General features: G+C 43.5%; 1 protein-coding gene across 9 annotated transcripts in view; it reads right to left on the bottom strand.

Annotated features, from left to right (window-relative positions):
* NCOA1 (nuclear receptor coactivator 1) overlaps positions 1–20,375 on the bottom strand; it is a 179,366-nt gene that overhangs the window by 123,660 nt on the left and 35,331 nt on the right. For 8 of the 9 annotated variants that reach the window (XM_055713018.1, XM_055713023.1, XM_055713024.1 and 5 more), the window contains exon 2: positions 3,250–3,418. The gene's annotated coding sequence lies outside the window, so the exon portion shown is untranslated. Of the gene's footprint in view, positions 1–3,249; positions 3,419–19,247; positions 19,413–20,375 lie in introns of those variants that run through there. The other variant, XM_027811514.2, reaches the window with a different exon arrangement.

Here is a 20,375-nt window from a genome sequence, read left to right as displayed (position 1 = left end):
ATATAAACTTTTTTGCTAGTGACAGCTGGCTATAACATCTTCATGACAAATATGAAAAGAAACATGTTGGGGGCCTCCATGTGCTCATTCTAGCTTTTCTTTTAAAAAACAAAAAAACAACTCTGAAAACCCAAAAAAGGCTCAACCCCTTCAGCACTTGTATTTGGGAACCTAAAGAGAGAAACTGATCATTTCTGTGGCTGCAGGCTGGCCAGTAGAAGTACCAGAAGCCCGACGTGAAGATGCAATATTGCTGGTGAGCATCCTCTGCAAAGAGGCAGAAGCTTCAGACCTCTCCCTGCACGCAGTCCATGGCAGCTGTCCTGCCTATTCTCCACCAGGCAGCCTAGGGAGCCTTTTCCAGTGGGCATGGCGGGAGTTCCTGGGGGTTTTGTGCTCTTTACTTTTTAAAAGCAAGGCTTTAATTCATATGTGGAGAGAGAAGTCTGGGATTTCTTCTTCCCAAGTCCCCAAAAGTGCTGTGTGCACCTTTGCCTTGATCAGCAGGGCTCTACCGCAAACACGTGGCTGAAACAACATCCCTCTCTATAAAACTAACAAAAGAGGTAGAGGAACAACTGATTTAGAGGTATGGTGACTGCCAAGCCCATCATTTGTGTCCTTCCTACCCCACCAGCAGCCCCCAGGAGAAGGGAACGGCAAGGCAGAGGTTACAACTTCAAGGAAACTTACCTACAGTAAATACCTCTCACAAGATACCATTTATGAAGTGTTGCAACACTTGAAAATGCTGTTAACAGCAGGAAATCTATTTAAAGTGGAAGGAATATGATCACTAAGGAATAAAGAGGGAGTTTTGGCTCAGCAAAGACCTAGGGCTAGGGTGGGAGAGGCAGCATCTCAGCGATTGCATTTACATTTTTTCATCTCAAAGCCCCATCGCAGGATAAAGGGGATGGGAACTCAATCACAGGCAACCGAATTTCATGCCAAGCCAAAAAGTCCATTTGCTAGGGGAAAGAATGAAATTAAGTAAGACCGGGGAGAGGGGGGGAGAAACATCAGGAAAGGCTGGGAGGTGCCAGGTGGGATGAAGGCAGGGTCGTCCCCCCCGGCTCCCCCCACACAACTGCAGGGGCTGTCAGTCCCCTAAATTAGGGGAAATCCAGAGCAGCCGAGGAGGCACCTCACCCTTAAAATTAAACTAGAACTCACTCTTCCTCCCCACAACGATATCCAATTTCATCGTTAAGAATATAACCCTTTGCTTGCCTGGGCTGCATCTGTCAAGCTTCCTGATGTAAAGAGAAGTCTCAGGTAAAGCCCAGCCACTGCTGGATGCGTGATTCATACTGACTGCTTTGGCGAGGGGTGGGGGAGAAAATAAAAGAAGAAAAGCTGCATACAGCCCAGCCTGCGGCACACTCCAGCCCAAGACCCTCAGTCTCTAAGCTCCCGGTCTGGGCAGATATTAATCGGTGCCTGGAAAGCAGGAGGTCAGCAGCAGGGAGAAGCCACCACCAGCCTGGGAGGTCACCTCTTCAAAAGCTGAATCTGGTTCAGATAGCAGTGAGAAAAATAAATACATCTGAAGAGTCACAGGAGCTAAGTTTTTTTTTGTGTGTGTGTGATACAGCTTACCTGCTTCCAGTCAAAAAGTAGCTGTTACAGCCAGAAGGAAAGGTGGTCTTTTTGTGGTGAAAAATCCTGATTCCAACTGTATTTATCAGGCAAAGCACAGTTTAATAATTAACTCTAAGCAGCACTTCCAGCGCTGGACTAGGACTCTGCTGGTTCCTTACCACTCATGGGCAGCACCCCAGGTCCTCTCCGCCTGGGTGACTCCGAGCTAACAGCTGGGACCACACACAGCAATACAGAAGCAGTAAGGTTTCCAAATTTTACAACCATGCCTAATTACCACCACCCTTTGTGCAAATGGAAGACACCAAGGCAAAAAGCAAAGAGCTTTGCCTAAAAACACTGGGCAAACACTAGAAAAGCCAGAAGGATCACAGAAACCGGGGGTGGCTCCCCATCTACCACCATCTTGGGCACCCAATTATCCACCCTCTGGCCACCAAACCGACCAGGGGAGGACATCTAGAACAGGTGCACCAATGTCTCCAAGCCACCACAGCACTGGCTGCAGTGATCATCCCACCACCGTTCAGGGAAGCAGGCAACTCAAGGACAGAAACCAAGTGGCCAAAGCAGCCTTAGAGGGATACTGGTCCCAGTAAGATACTGGTGATGTATTTACAGTGCACCGAAGAGGAGCACGGGGCCAAGCCACACTCAGTCCAGAAGGAAATACCCCATTTTCCACAGCACTCCAGTCAAAACCAGCTCCACTGCAGAAGTTTCTTGTGACACCAGCTATGCTCTGACAGGGAATTGTGATACAAGCAATGTAAAATTTCATCAGACAAAAGCAGCTGTATATGTAAGTTCTGCCTTACAGTATGGCAGCTAGAAGCTGGTTTTCCAGGGAACTTAGCAGGGATACAGGTCCTCCCCTCTCCTACCTACTCCTTGTCCACAGCAGTAAGCACTCTCAGTTTTGGTGGAGAGACTGCAAATCCCACAGCCACACAGTAGCTGCAGCCAACACCAACTACTACTTGTTTTAGTATTCTGTTCATTTCTAAATATATTCTACCGCCTTTCCAAGTTACCACTCCATTACAACTTTCCTTTAAGACACTGCCGGCTGTGGGCAAGCCACAGAAGTGTTCAAGTTGTTACGTGCATCTGCTAGTGAGAACTTCAAGGATGCTGAGTACACACTTCTAGCTCTGGAAGTTGTAGTAGCCCTTGCCATAAAATATTTTGATTTCCCAGGTTTGTGATTTTTAAAATGCTCTGGTTATGAACTCAATTCACCTGATCAACACCACAAGCCAGCCTACAGCATAATACTGACTCACCAAAACCTCGTATTATTCTTTAGCACAAATCCTTTGCATACCATTCTGCCACTGCAGCAAACAGCTATTCAATTTTGCAAAACATATTGAGAAAGCACAGTTGATTCAGGCAATAATTTCATCTTTATGAGCTTTTAAAACAACTCTCATAGCTACGAATACAATGCAGGCTGACTGCACATCTCATATACAGAAAACAACCCAAAGAATGCCAAGGACAGAGAAAAACAGGGGCTTTTGCTTTCAGCAGTCTCAATAATTAATTCCACATGAAGAGGTGCTCAGCAAAAACCACCTCCATGACAGGTTTAAGCATTTTCCACCAGAGGAAAGAAGCAACAGAGACCTGCACGCTTACCTCTATCTTCCTGAGGTGAAAGATGGTTCATGGGAAAAACTGGACTCTTCAGTTAATTAAATGGCAAAACAACAGAATCCTAGAGCCTCAGCAAACACAGGCATCGACCTTCCATGGGCAGTCTTCACATGAACTCTTCTGATAGGGGACCAGCATCAATTACTGAGTCCTGCGGAGGAAAAGACACGTTTGTTTGCATTATCTTTCATTTATCTTTCTGAGTTATTATTCACACGATGCAATTTTCAGTGTTTTAAGTAGAAAGACAGCAAAGTTGAGGTCAACTATTAATTCACACTAGCATCATTAATAGCTTGCTGAACTTCTTAATACTATCAATTGCAAGATATCATTTTTACTTCACTGGAAAAGAACTCATCGAGGTTCCTCAAGCTTTAAGCTACTTGGGGAAATAAAGTAAATGAAAGATTAATACTCCAACAAATACTTTTTTTTTTCCTTACATCCTCCCCTCCCTCTTTGCCTAATAAATAAATAATGAGATCCTTCCCTGCCTCACAAAGGCACGGACAGCAAATAGCTGTTGTTACTAAGCGTTAAGCTAGAAGCAGATCAAGGGGATTTCTCCAGTTCCTCCTCTTCCACAGACTTTCTGTATCACCTTCGATAAGCCAGGTAGCCTCTGAACCTGAGATGAGCACAACCATTTCTCTCCCAAAGCACATACACCATAAAAAAGACACTGCAGTATGTCCATTTTCTTCAGCTATCCCCTTCTCCTGTAAATCATACCTGTCTGAACCTTGTTCCTCTCGAGCCAAATGCTAGCACATCAACTAATCTGTGGCTTGCAAATACCTTGCTTGGTTGAAAAAATGAAGTTCATAAAATTGGGTTCATCATATTGTGATGCACTGCCTGAATTCTAATGAAAAAGTAAGTAATTTAAAAAGGAACAATCATGAAAACACTGAGATGAGCTTCATAACCCTTCTTCCAAGCCACTCCACAAGCTGCTGTTTCTATAGCCAAGCTCACTACCTTCCCCAGCAAATGCTCTGAGACAGAAGTCCCAATATTGCTTTTGAACCTTTATCTGTAGTAGCTACAGGATGCAATTCATCTTAATCAACTTTAGACACCTAATAGCTGGTTGGAAACCAAAGCTGGTAATTCCAGGGTCCCTCTGCAGCCAATAAACAGACCCACAAATCTCCCCTTGGAGATGCTGGATGGAGATGTCTGCAGGTCCCCAGCATTCCAGCCGTCCCCAAAGACTGGCTGCTGCTCCAGCAGATCATGTTTGGTCCCCAAGGAGCCACCCCGTTAGGAGGTCATGTTAAACTACTGCCAGGATGTGTCTATTTTCTTTCTCTCTCTCTCTCTCTCTCTCACAGGGTTACCAGGATTATTGGATTAAATTTATACCTCTAAATCCGAGCATCTGAAGTTAAATGAGGGGAGTACCGCTATTAGTTCAGAACCTGCCTGTCCCCACTGCTGCTCCTGCTATTACACAAGAAATTACTTACACGGACACAGTCGTTAGAATGCTGTCTTACTAATGCACCCGTCATTAACAACACAGGACTCTTATAAGTCACTCGTAATTCATTCACGAAAAATCAAGTAAGCAAAAGGAGGGAGGAAAATTCAGATGGCAGCATCACCTCCCAGGCACTGGTAGAGAACAACTCCTGAAGCTTATGGATCCACATCCAAACAGAGAGGTATGGCTAGAGCACATCCCGATGGGAAGTGGGATGCCTGCCTCATTTAGCATCCATTTTTATACACGTGCACATAAACGTACATGAAATATGCACAAACTGCTCTATCACCCAGGCTCCCAGTCTGAAACTTGCATTTTACCCGTATGAAATGGTCCCTGAATTTCTAAATAACGTGTATGTCCCAGCTGCTTTCACCCCTACAATAAACAGATCAAATGACATGAAGGAAGGAATGTTAAAAACAGAAGAACATAATAATGGAAAGTTTAAGAACACGTTTCCAGATTCCCAGGGTGTGTGTCTGGGGGGTTTAAGCTCCCAAAACTAAAATGGGAAGATGTTCCTGTTTTAAAAAAAAATAGTATCTCCTCTCAATCTGGTGCTCATAATATGGAAAGCAACGATCAGAATAAAAAATACATCTAACAGATGAAAAAGTAAACTGTTTGCATATGAGAACACATCAGAAATGAAGTGATACGAAGCAGCAAGAGAAGCAAAATGCAATGAGAGGAACCACAATACTCACAGGTTTGAGTATATCAGGTTATAAAAATTACCTAGGAACAGCAAATTCCAACAATGGCGGAGGATCGCTACTGCCCAGAAACAGAGCAACCACCAGCAATATTATAGGAACGGCAGAAGAATGCAACAAATATTTCTGATCATTAATTAAGAAAGAAACCAGATGGTATAGTCATGCCACAGGAAACATTTTCTATTCCAAACAGCAATGCAGGCAGATGTGAAACAACAGCTAACAGAGCTGGCCGTTTTTAAGTCAGGAGATCTTCAACTGCATCCCGGGGCTTTTAAAAGAGCTGGACAAGAAAAGGTCTGGACCTTTTATCGTAGCTTCCTGCAAGTGTTAAAAACTTGGGAGGTTTGACAGCACTGATGGACGTGCTGTCGTGTCAATATTTTAAATGTCTGAGCAGGATGACCAGGCTAATAACAAGCTATCAGTCCAGCTAACAAGCTATCCATCCCAGGAAAAGAAGGAAAATGCTGGTATAAAATCTAGTTAGGAGTTACAGAAAGTAAATAACTGATGTCTATCGACGCGCAGGTCTTAAATCAATTGTATGTGTTTTTATTAAGACTACAAGATTGGCTGCAAACTGTAATAACTCTGATACAACATACTTAGAGCTTGGTAAATCATTTAACTTTGTGAAGTATGATTTCTCAAGTAACTGGAATTACATTACATAATGTGGATTATATTGAACAGATTAATAATTGGGCAAGCGATGTCATAAAATATAACTAGACCATCATTAATCATGTGCTCGTACTGAAATCCCAGAAGGAGCGGTTCTTGCGCCCTACATTACTCATCCTCCTGCAAGCCATGAGCAACAGCCACTGCAACTCAGTCTCACACCGACTCTGAAAGCTACAGAGAGCCAAGGACATGAGATAACAGGTCTTTTACCAACATGACTACAAGCAAAGACCTTGCACAGTGTTATCACCAAACACAAACGTGCATCTGGGCACAGAGACCCTTCCCAATCCAGACGGGATGTACCAGAGAAGGGACACACCAGCAGCTTGTGAAGGCAGCAGCAGCCTGCTCAGTGCAAGAACAAGGGGGCAAGAAATGAAAGTAGCAGGTGGCAAGTCTAAAAAAGCAAACAAGAGACAGTGGGTTTTTTCACACACAAGCCAGCAAAGCAGTTTAGCTCCTTGCCACAGGATGTTGTGCACATCAAACATCTGCGTGAGCTCAAGGAAAGACTGGCTGTGTCATAGAGCAGACACCCGTGACGGTTACTAGTAAGATGAATGTCATCTCTGGCTAGGAAAGTCCTGGAGATGTTGAAAGATCAGAGGCTGGAGAGGTGGAAGAGTGTCATACAGGGTCTGCCCAGTTCTGACATCCTTCTGGAGGCACCACTTTTAGAAACAGGGTGCAGATCCATCAGTGCTATTCTTACATTCTCACTTAAGAGCAGAGGAAACTGTACTTCGGAGAAGATCTGAGTGATGGTGGACCACCAACCGCACGTGACTCCACAGTGCAGCCTCCTTTGGCAACAGTGCTGCGATGTCCATGTGCGTGAAAAACTCCTGAACATGGGAGCTCAACCCACTACTTCCAACACAACCGAACTGAGGGAGATCCTACAGCCTCTCCTGCAGGTGACCACACCAGATACTATTAACAACCTCTCCTTTTCCAGAGATGGTAAAACCTGCAGGCAGCCCCCGAGTTACTCCCTGACTGCAACACACTTGCTCAAGTAGTGGGGTGATGCCATCCCAGGGTCGTCAGATGACTTGAGCCCACACTAGCAGAAGAAGTTGGGTTTGAGAGACAGACAGAAACATGTGCCTCATTTAGAGTACCAAAGATCTTCCAGAGGTTGTTCCCTGGCAGAATTGCTCCATCCTCCAAGCTCTCCCATGTCCCACACGCTTCCTTGTCCTTAACCATAGGAAGCCTTTGCTAAGCTTTCCCAGGCCATTGCTACACAGCCTGTCTGCAGACCTCTACTCAGAGTCTATAAATCACAGTAAGGAGCTAAAGGACCTGGATCTTGGCTTTTCTTTCCAAAATACAATACCTTGAGGCACTAATAAAAGACACTTTACAAGCGCTATTATGCACAAGCTTTCAGTTGAAGATATAAAGAGATCTGAAGGACAGATAAAAGAAGTAAGTACCCATAGATTACATATATCAACAGCCCAGGATATTTCCCCCTTTCATCAGAAAGCCTTTTAACTACTAGGAATATGCACTTAGAAATTCCCAACATTAAAAACTCCAAGCCCTCTCAATAAAGCTTGCACTGACTGGTGTCCTTTGCTCTTCCCAAATCCTGTATTCAGCATTTCTTGCTCAAACTATTGACAATTTTCAGTGAATGGTCTGAAGTGATTTGCTTGAGGTGTATCCGTGGTTTTCCTCTCCAACAAAGCATCAAAGTTGGGTTGTTCCCTGCAACCCAGCCAAGCACAAAGAAGAAATATCCCATACAAGTCGATGGATTGGACCCTGGTTTTAAACAGTTGAAGCTGAGGGCAAGGAATGAGTTATCCACGATCTTGTTAAGCACATCCTCTGAAGCTGCTTTGAGCAAGGTCCAGACCTGATGACCTGCTGACACCCTTTCCACCTAAACTATCCTGCAGTAGCTATAGCGGATTCAGCATATCAAAAGTTCTCTTTATCCCATGGAAAATGTGTTCAAACACACACAAGACAGCCTGGTGTGTTGCTGAAGCCATCAGCCTTTCGAGCCGTACGTCTGCTTTGAAATTCTACTCATCAGCTGAGAGTATAAGGAAGCTAAGACCCAGCATGGTGGTTAGGCTCAAGATCAACTGCCAATACATTTTTGAGCAAATCTATCCACTAAACCATTTCAGACATTCCAGTGACCAGAAGAAACAGCCTCCTGTCATCCTTCATCTGGGCTAGACCTCACCCAAAACCTTTCACCTTTAGCTTACTAGCACATTTTCCAGTCCCTCGAAGTCATGTGCTTTCTACTGCATCTTCACCCACGGACCCACAGGGCATAAACGCTCTGCACGTGAGTTCTCACACAGCCCTGCAAGATGTCCCAAGCCACCACGGCCCCTCGGAAGCAGCCACCATTTAGTGAAACATACATCTTTCATTACCTCCCCTGTTACATTTTACTTGAGGCTATCAATATTTTATCCGTAACGGCTGAATATTAAAATGCATGAACAAGGGTCCGTGGAGGCAGGATGAGAAACAGCAGAGCCCTCTGCACTTGATGAGTGGGCTCCAGACCTGTAACATGGAGACAACCCGGCTCCAGGTTTGTCCAGCTGTGGCTCATGCTGTGACCAGAGCATCCTCTCCTGCCTTTCCACTGCAACAGCTTGTTCCACGTACCCTCCGTAATCAAAGCTAATAAATTATAATAAAAAGCAAGTGGAAAGAAGTTTGGAGGGATTTCATGTTTATTGTATGTTGACAAAATCCGTAATTTACTTGTTTCTCATTGCTTGCTATATATATACTTGCTATATATATACAATATATACTTGCTATATATTCAATGGGCACACTGCAAAGCAATAATAAAAATGAACAACCTCGTTACAGCAGGTTGCAGGGAATGTCCTGCAAGAATCTTCCTTCTCTGCCTGCTTACAAGTAACATGCAGCACCGAATACTTTTTTGCGACCCCTCCAAACTCCAAGACTGTTGGCCCAGTGTAAATGCTGCATTTTTGAAAGGGATATTTAATCTCCCTAGAGTAAGGACGTTCAGGCAGCAGTTTCAGGCAACACTACTTCTCACTACGTTCCACTCCCCCCCATGAAAGTAACTCTTTCAGGTTCCCTTTAAATTTGATTTTGCTTAAGAACCTACATACGTCTTATGGCATCTGGAAAGCTTGTTTTTCCTTCTTATCTACTTTTTCCTGTACTGCTGCCTGACTTACACCCAGTACCAAGTAAGTGTTGCGGGAGACACAGAGAGAAAAGCCGTTTTGCAAGAGAGCTCAATCTGTTTGCCAGTTAACTGTTGCAAATTAGAAGGTCAGAAAAACAATCCTTGTATTTGGAAAGAATAATTTTACACAACTAAGACTTTTTTTTAAAAAAAAAAAAAAAAAGTAAACTTTGTTCCAGTAAAGCGACTTGTCTTATCTACCCAGGAGGAAGTTTAATGAACAGCTTTCTGTACTTCCAAGGTTTTGAACGTGTGCCAGGTTTCACAGGGATCTCACTCGTCCTAGATGAAACTGCAGGGCTTTAACTGAAAAGCAGAAAGCATAAAATACATTTTTTACAAAATCTGAAGGAGAAATGGATCGGGTTTTTCATTTTGCAATCAGTAACAGACAACACTAATGCTAAAGTCACATCTGCAGATTGCTCCTGCTGGTACAGACCAAGAGCACTGAATCAACCTGCCGGTTCCCGAAGCCCAAGATACTCCTGTAGGACAGGAGGGGCACATCACAGAGCCCAAGCTAGAAGCCCTGCCAAACCTTTCCTAACCTGAGGCTAGGGCAGCTCCAGGTGGAAACACTTGGGCTTACACATTGAGCTTCATAGCCAGTGCTGCTGGGGCCATCCGGGGAGAGCAGAGGCAGAAGTAGCTCCAAGGCTGGGGCAAAGCAGCAGCAACAGCATTTTATGGACCACTGTTCAACTCTCCCTGTCTTGACAGACTGTCCATCAGTCATCCTTGGGGATATCCGAAGGATTGAAGAGGTCAAGCTGAGTTTCATGGCCACATAATTTGGGTTTTGACCCACTGGAAGACAAGTAAGGAGGACAAGCCGAGATGGAGGGCTGTTGGGTGCCTAAATCCCAACTATCTCCACGTGGCACAAAGGAAGAGAAGAGTGAACAGAAAGGAGAAGCTGTATTTATGCACATAACAGCAAGTAGCAAAAAAAAACTTCTTTCAGCAGCAACCCACAACAATCTCATACGTCCATGAATGCTCAACCTGCCCCAGGTCTCCTACACCATAGCTGGTTCTTCTTCGTTCACCTGCCTCATCGCAGCATGAAGCCCAGATTCCCAATCTTGGAATTTCTGCAAATTGTTGTCATTTTGAACCAGCTCAAGATTTCACAAGTGCTGTGAAGCCGTAACAGCACTTTTCTGGCACAGGTCCCCAGCTGGACCACTCCAGGAGCCTTCAGGCAGTGGGAAGCACACAAGTCAGAATTCCTCCCTTGCCCCAACTTGACTATCACCAGCTCTGAGGAACACCAGGCCTGCTGCAGGATCCTGCAAAGAGAATAAACCTGAAAGCTCTTTAGCAGATGACACTTTCCAAGGGTGCTTCAGCCATCCCTGCTGCAGCACACACAAGCTGTACTCCTGTTCTGCACCCTGAAAGCAGAACTGTGCTTGAAGTGGAGAAACAAAAATCCCAAACCCAACTCTAAGTGTTTTTCTATCTACACACAACCCAGCACCCCAGGTGCCCACTCACTACATTTTGCCAAATTAACCTATAGCTTGCTCCTAGCCAAAGGAATCATTAGATTTAGGTCCAAAACCTCAAGTCACTAATGGCATTAACTGCACACTTTGTATTAGTTTTTAATAACTTCCTGATATAGATTAGATCCAACTTTATTCCTCCCTCACTGGCTGAATGTGAACTCTACAAACACCCTAATTTCTGGAACGGCATCCACATTCTCAGAATATTCAGTTTCTCTCATTAGGGCAAATTTGGTTTCAAGCCAAATGACATATAAATAATCATTTACACAGCTCAGTACTCCTGTGGTGCTCAGGTTCCTTTTCTTCCAAAGCTTCACAGTTAACTCAGAAAGTGTCTACTGTCACTTGCAAACTATTTTATCTGACTGATGCCAAAAAGTCATAACCATTTGCTTGCTTGATGTCAGGTCCTTGGAAAGACTGAAATTGCAGGATGTTTCCAAAGGACTATACTTGAAGTTATCTCTGAGTAATCCAGAAGAGATGACGTTGTGCAGAAGAGTAACTGGTTTGAAGAGCTACGCAAATGCTAATTCCTCAGGCTGGAAAGAAGATGCATCTTTGAAAGTGGAATTTAGGCTGTCACAGGTCGTCCCCTGTTCCAACAAAACCAGCTCCTACCACAATTTACAAATAAATCCTTAATTTGAGATCTCCTGCAAAGAACAATGTTGATCTTAAGAACATGAGACTGACTTTTAATTCTTTCCTACCTTTCTTTCTCTCTACTCAAAGCCAATGACCATGGTTAGATGATGACAAATGGGTTTGTATGGGCACCATCGTGAAACAGGCTGCTGTCCAAGTAAACCTGAAGTGAAGCACAAATACGCTGATGCACCAAACGATGCACAGACACTGTGGTGGCCTCAACCCTTCACGATCACTTGAACAGCTGTGCACTGGATTACAAGTATATGGTACAGTACTTTAAACTGTTTACTTTCTTACTATCCATCATTAAAGTGTGCTTAACAACAAGTACCAGCAGCCTGGGACAGATGTTCTTGCCTTTTTTTCTTCCGCAACAAGAAGTAATTTTAAAAAAATGAATGAAGAGGGATATCATAAATAAAATATATAAAGGATATTGTATAAAAAATTACAGAGTTAAAAAATTTTCCTTAATATATTAACACAGAGAAGGTGTACTAGAGTCCAACAGCAACAACTTTGCTATTAATTCATATGTCTGGACTTCCAGCTCCTAATTACCCTTGTCTTACATTTTTAACCAAAGATGTTTTATTATCCTGGTGACAAAACAATGACAGGGGGAGGCATTAGACATTGCAAAATCCTAATTCTCTTTATTTCAGTGAATCTGGAATTTCAATGACATCAGAACTTAAATATTGTTTCATGAGGGCCTGGTTATGCTGAGTCAAGCTTGGGAATAAGTGTAAACTCAAGATGCAAAGCACTCTGCACCAGCATGGGTACACATCTCTAATACAAATTGGTGTCCTCAGCCCTGTGATTTCAGATTTGTATCTCATCATCTTTACTGAATCCAAACTGTGGCAAAGCTCGCTATATCCAGAAGCAATTCAGAAGTTTCTGAGAAGCTGACTCAATAGGTTTCTTTAAAAGTAAAGCCAACGAAATAATTTTAGGATGTTCTCTGATGCTTAAGTGTCATGTCTTAAGGATTAACTATATTGGGACGATGAAGGGTAATAAAGAAATGAAGACAACTTCCTGCAACAACTGCCACTTCAAGATTTGACAACTGCTCTCCTCTTGCTGCCCTCGTTACTCACATAATTGTACGTGAGATTTTCATTCAACGCAGATAGCTCAGCTAAACAAGACTGGATATGAACACAGAAGAACTGTGTTTACTGTAAACCCTGGCTGACAATTAAATAACACAAAGCATATTAATACTAAGAAAACAATTATACTGGAGTTATAACTCCATTTATTATGGAATAGCATAAATCTATATATGCATAATATAAGAATATGTAGCTATAGCTACAGGAAGAAAATTCAGTATTAAAAAGATAATTTTGAGGACTAATGAGTGAAAAAAACCTCTAAACTTTCATCACTGCTCTGCTACTGCACACTAAAATACAATGCTGTTCAAATGGTTTAAATGCATGTTTATCTATTTTCATTATTTCAGTATGGTACTCCAAAAAAAATAACTGACATCAAAAAACAGATTACTTAAAGTGGTAAGAACATTTCTGGAAGGTTTCATCAATGTCAGGACCAAGGATGGGAAATGGCTTATGTCTCTTCTTGTTCCACCTGAGGGGGGAAAGGGAAGTGTGGGGGGAGGGAAATTTCACACCCAAAAGCATCGGACATGCAAGCTGCCACTGCAGCTGGCAATGCACAGGTACCACCACAGCTGAGGACCATTAGAGGCAGCTGGGAATATATAGTCGAAGCTTTTAAGACGACATGCTTATCAGCCTGAATGCTTAACCAATGCTTTAGAAATAAAGGATTACTGGGAGTAGAGGGCCTGTGTTTATACAGAAGAGCTGTAGTGAACTTAAAAGCTTTACAGCTCTTTGTCATGTATTTATGCTTATATTAAAAAAAATCCAAAATGCCATGATCTTATATATATTTATAACTTCAGCTGTTTGAATGCTTTGTCTGACTTGATTCCCAATGGAAGCTGAAAATCGACAGCCCCCCCCCCCCCCCCCCCCCCACCTTCATGTATTATTTTTACTGACAACACTGCAGAAGGTGAGTAAGGGGATGCTGAAGGTGGACATCCCACCCCTGCCACTCCTGCAAACAACTGTGATGGCCACACGAGCAGTTCAGGACTGAGACAGCAAGGACAACTGCTTTATCTTCTCAGCTCCTAGCACCTGCTGCCAGACCAGATTCAATCACCATCATTTTGCAAGGCAACTCGAACAGATAAGGGTTAACCGCAGCTTTTCCCTTTCTCCACTGCAGCCTCAAATAGCTCCTGAAGTCGCCTACTACCCAGCTACACTCCTCTAAGCCTATTTTCCAGTAATTTTAGAGAAAAGGGATTCCAGCTGCACATGCAGACTTGCAAAGTGTCAGTGCTAATATATGTCCTCCCACCCTTCTGCTCTTGCATCTATCATGTCCTACCAATGCTCCAGAGCCACCTCAAAAATACAGCATCACGCTTGTTTTCTGTGCGGTTGGCCATCCAAAGAGGGCATGGGCAGGGACGGAAAAACACTTTTCAGAAGCAGATGAGTGCAGCCACGCAAGCTGAATATAACATTTAAAAAAACAAGGGGGGGAACTGTTTATAAACTGCTTAAAGTCAATCCATCGAGATGTATTTTCTGCAAAACTTATCTCTTGCAAAACTTCAGATCCCACAGGCAAACCAACCCGTTAACGTTCCTGTTTCTCCCATCCATCATCCAGAGACCAAGCTCCCTGCTGCTCTGATCCTTCCAGGGGAACCAGCTCCAGCAACAGAGGATTTGGCTGAGAACTTCCACCTGTGGCTAGTGGCAATGCAAACAAGCCATTTTCTGTGAAGCTCCTCAAACCAGTCCCAAACCACTGCCTTTCCTTTTCGGAATTAAGAGCAGATGGTAAACAAATCAAAGGACAGTTATCTAAACAGTTGCTGAGATTCAACATCTCTCTTCATTAGCCAGCTGAAATACATTGTTTTCACATTCCTACTCCCAACTCCGATCTGTTTATTGGTTTGCAATAGTGGGGAATTTCCTCCTCCTTTTCCAATAGCAACTTGGTAACCACAGTGCATTTGGCAATTTCTTAAGACAATATTCCTTTGAATCGTTAACCAAAAGGGGCTGGAAATGAGAAACAGCTACACTGGAGGTGGTACAAAGATGCACTCCACTGTAGAAACTTCAGCGACGATCAGATCTCCTGAACTAACTCCTCAGTGTCTCCATTTGAGGGGAGAATTTGAAATACCCTTTTCTGACAAACAAGCTAGCAGCAAAGCGAAGGATTCAGAAGTGTCACCTCCAATATCCGTTCAAAACCTGTACAACACGCCGCCCTCCAAATCGCTTTGCTCTACCGCAGAGCAGCACATCTTGTGGGTAAAGCCACCTGAAAGAAAGCAGGGGCTGTAGACACTTCAGGTGGGCATGTACACAGCGCCCAAAATATGAGGACAGTGAGGCTGAGCTCTGTCCATCCCAGATGGATGCTCCTCTGCCCCATCCCACAGCGCTGGACCCTCCTGGCAGATGCCATACCTACACCGCAGGATCACCAGGCCTTGGCTGCCGGGGTCTTCTTCGCTGCAGACCCACGTCCCAAAGCAGAGGGGATCACCATAGTGAGAACCAAGGCACGTTTGGGCAGAAGACACCAGGGTGGAGAAGGAGCACCCTGAGGTCTCCAGTAGTCCACAGGTCCTGAATTTCGCCCAGTAATTCCTCCATTCAGCCCACAAATTATGATCATCTCCAATTATACTTCATTCAGGTAACTAGAAAGGGAACGTATAGGAAAACGTGGATCTCAGCTAAAGCAGCCACCATAATGAATCCCCAGATTGCTCCAGTGATGTTTACACTCTAACACAAGAGCACTCCAGCTGCAATTTGCTGTATAGAAACACAACCAGAAAGGAGAGAACATTGCAAATCCAGCAAAAATCCACCCATCCCTTCACTATACACAGTACCAAAACCACCTCCTAACCCATTAATTAGCACGACCTCCCCATTTCAACCTCACCCTGAGCTCTACAAGGCAGTTTGTTGCCCGTGTGCTCCCCTTCCTGCCATGTGTGCGCTGGGAAAGGCACCCCATCCTCAGCCAAGCCACCAGGCGGTTATCACTAACAGCAGCAGCAAAACAGTGAGAGGGCGAACGCGTGCATAAAGCAGAAAGGAGGAGGAAAATCTGGAAAACCTCCCCCTGCTTCAGTTTCTACAGGTGTAAAATGGGAATTATCGGTGCAGTTGCCTTTTGTTAGTGCTACAGGCTTTGCCTACTGCACCTTGTAAAGCATCTGCGTCTCCTGCACAAGCATTTTTGAAAGTGTCACAGATCTGGAAAAGGAAATTACATGAATCCAAACAGATGGTTAATCAAAAGGTTAGCTTCTGGTTCTGCCGCCAGAGGAAATAGATCTTTTCTTTAGCAAAAATAAATCATATAAATAACATAAACACGAGTCATTTAAGTCAACATAATAATTTAGGTCAATCTGGACTTAACACCTTCAGCATCACCCTGCTAATCTCAGCATTCCTGACTTTCAGTAGTTGAGCTTTAAAAATCATTTCAGTCATTATAGGTCTACAGGGTCTTGCGTTGCGTCTGCAGCCACCTCCCAGGGTGATGCAGGCAAGCGGCTGAGCAGCACGGATTCTGGTCACATTCCCAAAATGCAAACGGGTACGAAGAACGGCATCTGTGTTTCATTTCAGTGGGAAGATTCTCATTTATCAGCAGCCAAATTTGCTGGACTATCACATAAACCCAAGTGTGGGCTGAAGGAGCATTTGGGAGTTTGTTTTCTTGGTGGTTTTTCTTCCCCAACACAGAAAATTGGAAGACGTAGCACCGAAGCCTCAACACGTGCCAGTACAGCACTGTTAAGCACTGGACTGCAGCAAGAGACGGTGTTAAAATGAGCTCTTTGGAGATGAGTTTTATATATAAAATTTCCATGGTTACCTTCATGCAAGTTACCATGGATTAGGTGGGACTAAGTACTTACTTTTCCAAAGCCATTTATAAGCATTTAAGAGATATTTTTTTCCATTCTTGCCTCAAAGTATTTCATACCATTAGCCACTGTTTTTCTGATCATATACATTATGTATTAAGCCTTAACCAAAACTTAATTTTATACTTGTACAGTTTACAGGAACCGCATTAGAGAGAGGTATGATAAGAAGATATATGTTTGTATAAATGTCAAGCTAATCTTGACAGCTAGAAAAGTCCTACTGTGAAATGAAGGTTACAAGAAAGTATTTTATCATTCTACCAGATGAAACAGCTGTTGCACCAAATTTTTCCAGGTGTTAGAAGAGAAGTTAGGGGCCATACTCACATTGATAACCGTGACTAACACCTACACAACTGTGTTTAAACAATTATATTAATGATTCTTGTTGTGACTAAAGGAGTTCAAGCTAAAGTGGTGGTGTTTCCTGTCCAAACAATAAAATCTGTAAGATTATCTAAAATTAGAGCTTTTTCTGCTCAGCATCACTTACAGAAAAACTCTATCTGGACAGAATTTGATTTGTACTTTTAATGAAATATTCGAGGCTGTAGGATGTTACTTCAGGGAGGTCACCTACAATAATCGATGGCAGCAAGTCTAGGAGCTGCAGATCTATGTGAACATCACAGTCTACACCCAGCTCAGCCACCTGGCTGGCTGAGCACCAAACACACAACCTACCTACCCCAGCATTTTCTTCACCTGAAAATTGTGAGAAATAAGACTATTATAAGCATCTCTTCAGATTTATTTTAAATGATACACCTAAAAAGATAAGTACTATTTCACACAGGATGCCAACACATGACAGAAGATCCCAGCTGGAAAGCCAACTGGTCCCTCAGAAAAAGACATTCAGTTCAGCAAAATGGGTCCTGTCTTTCATGACCTACACTGCCTGAATATGACAAAATGACAACGAGATTTACATAAAGTATTTTATTTCTGTCCAACAGCCAGCCTTGCTTTGCATCACACACCCAGATGACCCAAATCTTAACAGCCTCCATTCTACTGCCCCTCAAATACCCGCACGCTGTCCTTTCTTTCTTGGGCATTAAAATATCCCCACAAATGTAAGGCAGAGCAGACAAATAATTCATTTAAAAGGTCTCAGTACCATCTGACTGGGACTACGGGTGTGTTATAATGGAATTAAGATACAGAAAATGAGTTACACACCCCTGTTATTTGCAGTCCTACTTATCTTCCTCAAACTGCCCAGGCATCCTTATCCCCAGTTTCAAGAGAATCGTTTCTTAAAAATGAAAGGAAAGCAATTTTCTAAGGCATCCCACCTGGCAGGAGGTTGGATGCCAGGCGTGCTGGCAGCGTGGATTTGGCTCACCAGACCAACATTGCCCCCAGTGCTGGTCAAAGCCAGGCTGCCCTTTGCCTCCTGCAACAAAAATGATGAGGTAGTTTTTCACATCAGATTTCCATCAGCTTCATGTGGCACTGTAACAAGCCCACAGCGCAGGGGCAGCCAGATGTGCCCCACAGCTGTCGCTGGGGAGTGATGCTCAAGCCCTGGGAGGAGATCTGGTTGGGAACGCATGACTTTCTGCTGGATCAGCCAGTCCATTCATCCCCATCCTCCCTTCAGATCTGCTATTTGAGCTCTGCCATTGCCAGGCATGTCGCCAAGAAACAGTAAAGACAATTTAATTTCTGGAGGAGCAGTAGGAAAATTGCAGATCTGGGATATTATGATAAAGACATCAGCTCTGTGACTTGTGCCACAGAATCCAAGGGTATGATATGAAGATACCTGTCACTAAATGGTTTCTTTACACGGTGTTACAACTCGCTCAAGCGAAACTTCAACAGATTGCCAGGACCTGGTAGAGTCGAGGGTTTCAACTCCTGAACCATTCCCTTAAGTTAAAACAGCTTTCCACGAAGTTTTACAAAGTGTCTTTCTTTTTATTTGGACATTGTAAAATGTAATTTCTCTTACCTCAGTAGGCTTTGAGAAGGAGGTACAGATATAATAGTGATTTTTAAAAATACTCCACTGAACAGTAGTATATGCACATTAAAAGGAACCATTTTATTCCCAAAGACAAGACGCTGCAAAGCAATAATGTATGTAAAATACACTTCAAAAAGGATGATTTTTTTTCAGATCAATCTTAAACAAAAGTGAGATACAAACCATACAGGAATCTAAAAATATCTGGCCAGAGAAAACACCGAGCAGTGAAACAGCCTGAGATTATTTGTTAAAGGGATTTATTCCCCCTTTTTTTCCTTTCTTTAGAGGTTCCCAAGTGCTGCTTAGGGTGGGCCAGGTAGCAGAACCTAAACCACCAAGAAGATCCAGACCATTGGCACCACAAGGTGCTGAATGAGCGTCCTCATGCTACCTCCAGGTGGGTTTTTGTTCAGCTTCTCAAAGCCAGCCTCAGCATTATTGATGGGTAAGACAATCCAAATATTATCTGTGCAAATCTGCACCTGCACAGGGACACTGTGTTTTAAAAGAAATGGCTTTTAAGCACGTTAACAAGTTGCTGAAATTCTTCATCTCGGGAGCAGCCCATCTACAAACGTTTTGTGTTTTCAATCACGTTAGAGCAAATTAACTCCCCAGTGTTTGAAGTCTGAAGTGAACTCGCTCCGTGGTAATTACCTCCTGTTCTTGTACAAGTAGCTGCTTGTGCCAGCCCAGCTCGCTCTTGCTTCCAGAGGCGATGTTCCAGAGTGCTGCCGTAGTGCCGTGGCTGTTTACATTTCTGAAGACAAGTCTAAAGAACTGTGTTTCCTCCCCTGCTTTAGAAAACTCTCTCCAGAAGAGCTTGTTTAGCAGAACACCATGGAAGCTTTTGGGGAAAAAAAAAAAAACCAAAAAAACCAAAACCAAAACAAAACAAAAAAAACCTTTGAAAAACACCATTTCAAAACTGCTTTTTAGAGCAAACTCTATAAAATTATCTTGCATACGTGCTTTTCCTACTCGGTTAAGCCAGACCGAAAGCGAAGAATTCCCCAGTGATTCAGCACATCATTTGAAAACGTGATGCTTTTATTAAGCCCGAACAAAGACAGGTCTCTCAGGGAGGCACTTGACTTCCGAGCACCTGGAGACATTCAGCACTTTGCCGAGCACTCGGGGTGGGTCCACGCACAATATCCACACGGGCAGCAAAGCTTTGCTGCTGAAGGTACAAGCCCACAGGTAGCGAGCTTGTATTAGCAGCACCTCCAGCAAAAGGATTTTTTGGCTTAATTTGGTTCTCCTAGAAGGTTTCAGGCCACTATCAGCAAGTTAGTCCAGGATTCAGACATATAAAAAGATGCAAAGCACTGGAAAAAATACATTGCACGTTGCTCCCTTTTCCATCCCTCAGTTATCCACCTCTCTCCCCTCAATACACACCCTCATCTTCTGAAATTTTCACTAGGTCTACCTGTTAAAAAGTCTCACTCCCTTAAACAAACAAGTCTCCGAGGCCACCACCTGATGGGTGTTTTTATATTTTAGGGTGGTCTTTGCACTTTGCAAAGTAACCAACATCACCGTATGGCTTAGCAGCAGCAGTTGGCCTTTCTGTTCCCTTCAGCTTGCATCAGAAGATCCCAAAATGCACAGAAATTAGCCAAAAAGTCCTCCACAAACTTGGTGATGAAGTCCTGGCACCTAGGAGAGATCTTCATGGTCCTAATCAGGTCTTGTTCTCCAAGCACTCGTCACTCCCCTCTTAAGTTTTATTTCACAGACCTTACGGATGCACAATATAAAGGGTAAAAAAAATGGAGA

The sequence above is a fragment of the Falco cherrug genome, chromosome 6, assembly GCF_023634085.1.
Source record: "Falco cherrug isolate bFalChe1 chromosome 6, bFalChe1.pri, whole genome shotgun sequence".
NCBI lineage: Eukaryota > Metazoa > Chordata > Aves > Falconiformes > Falconidae > Falco > Falco cherrug.
The sequence above is the reverse complement of the archived record's forward strand: the minus strand, read 5'-3'. Positions and strand labels throughout refer to the sequence as shown.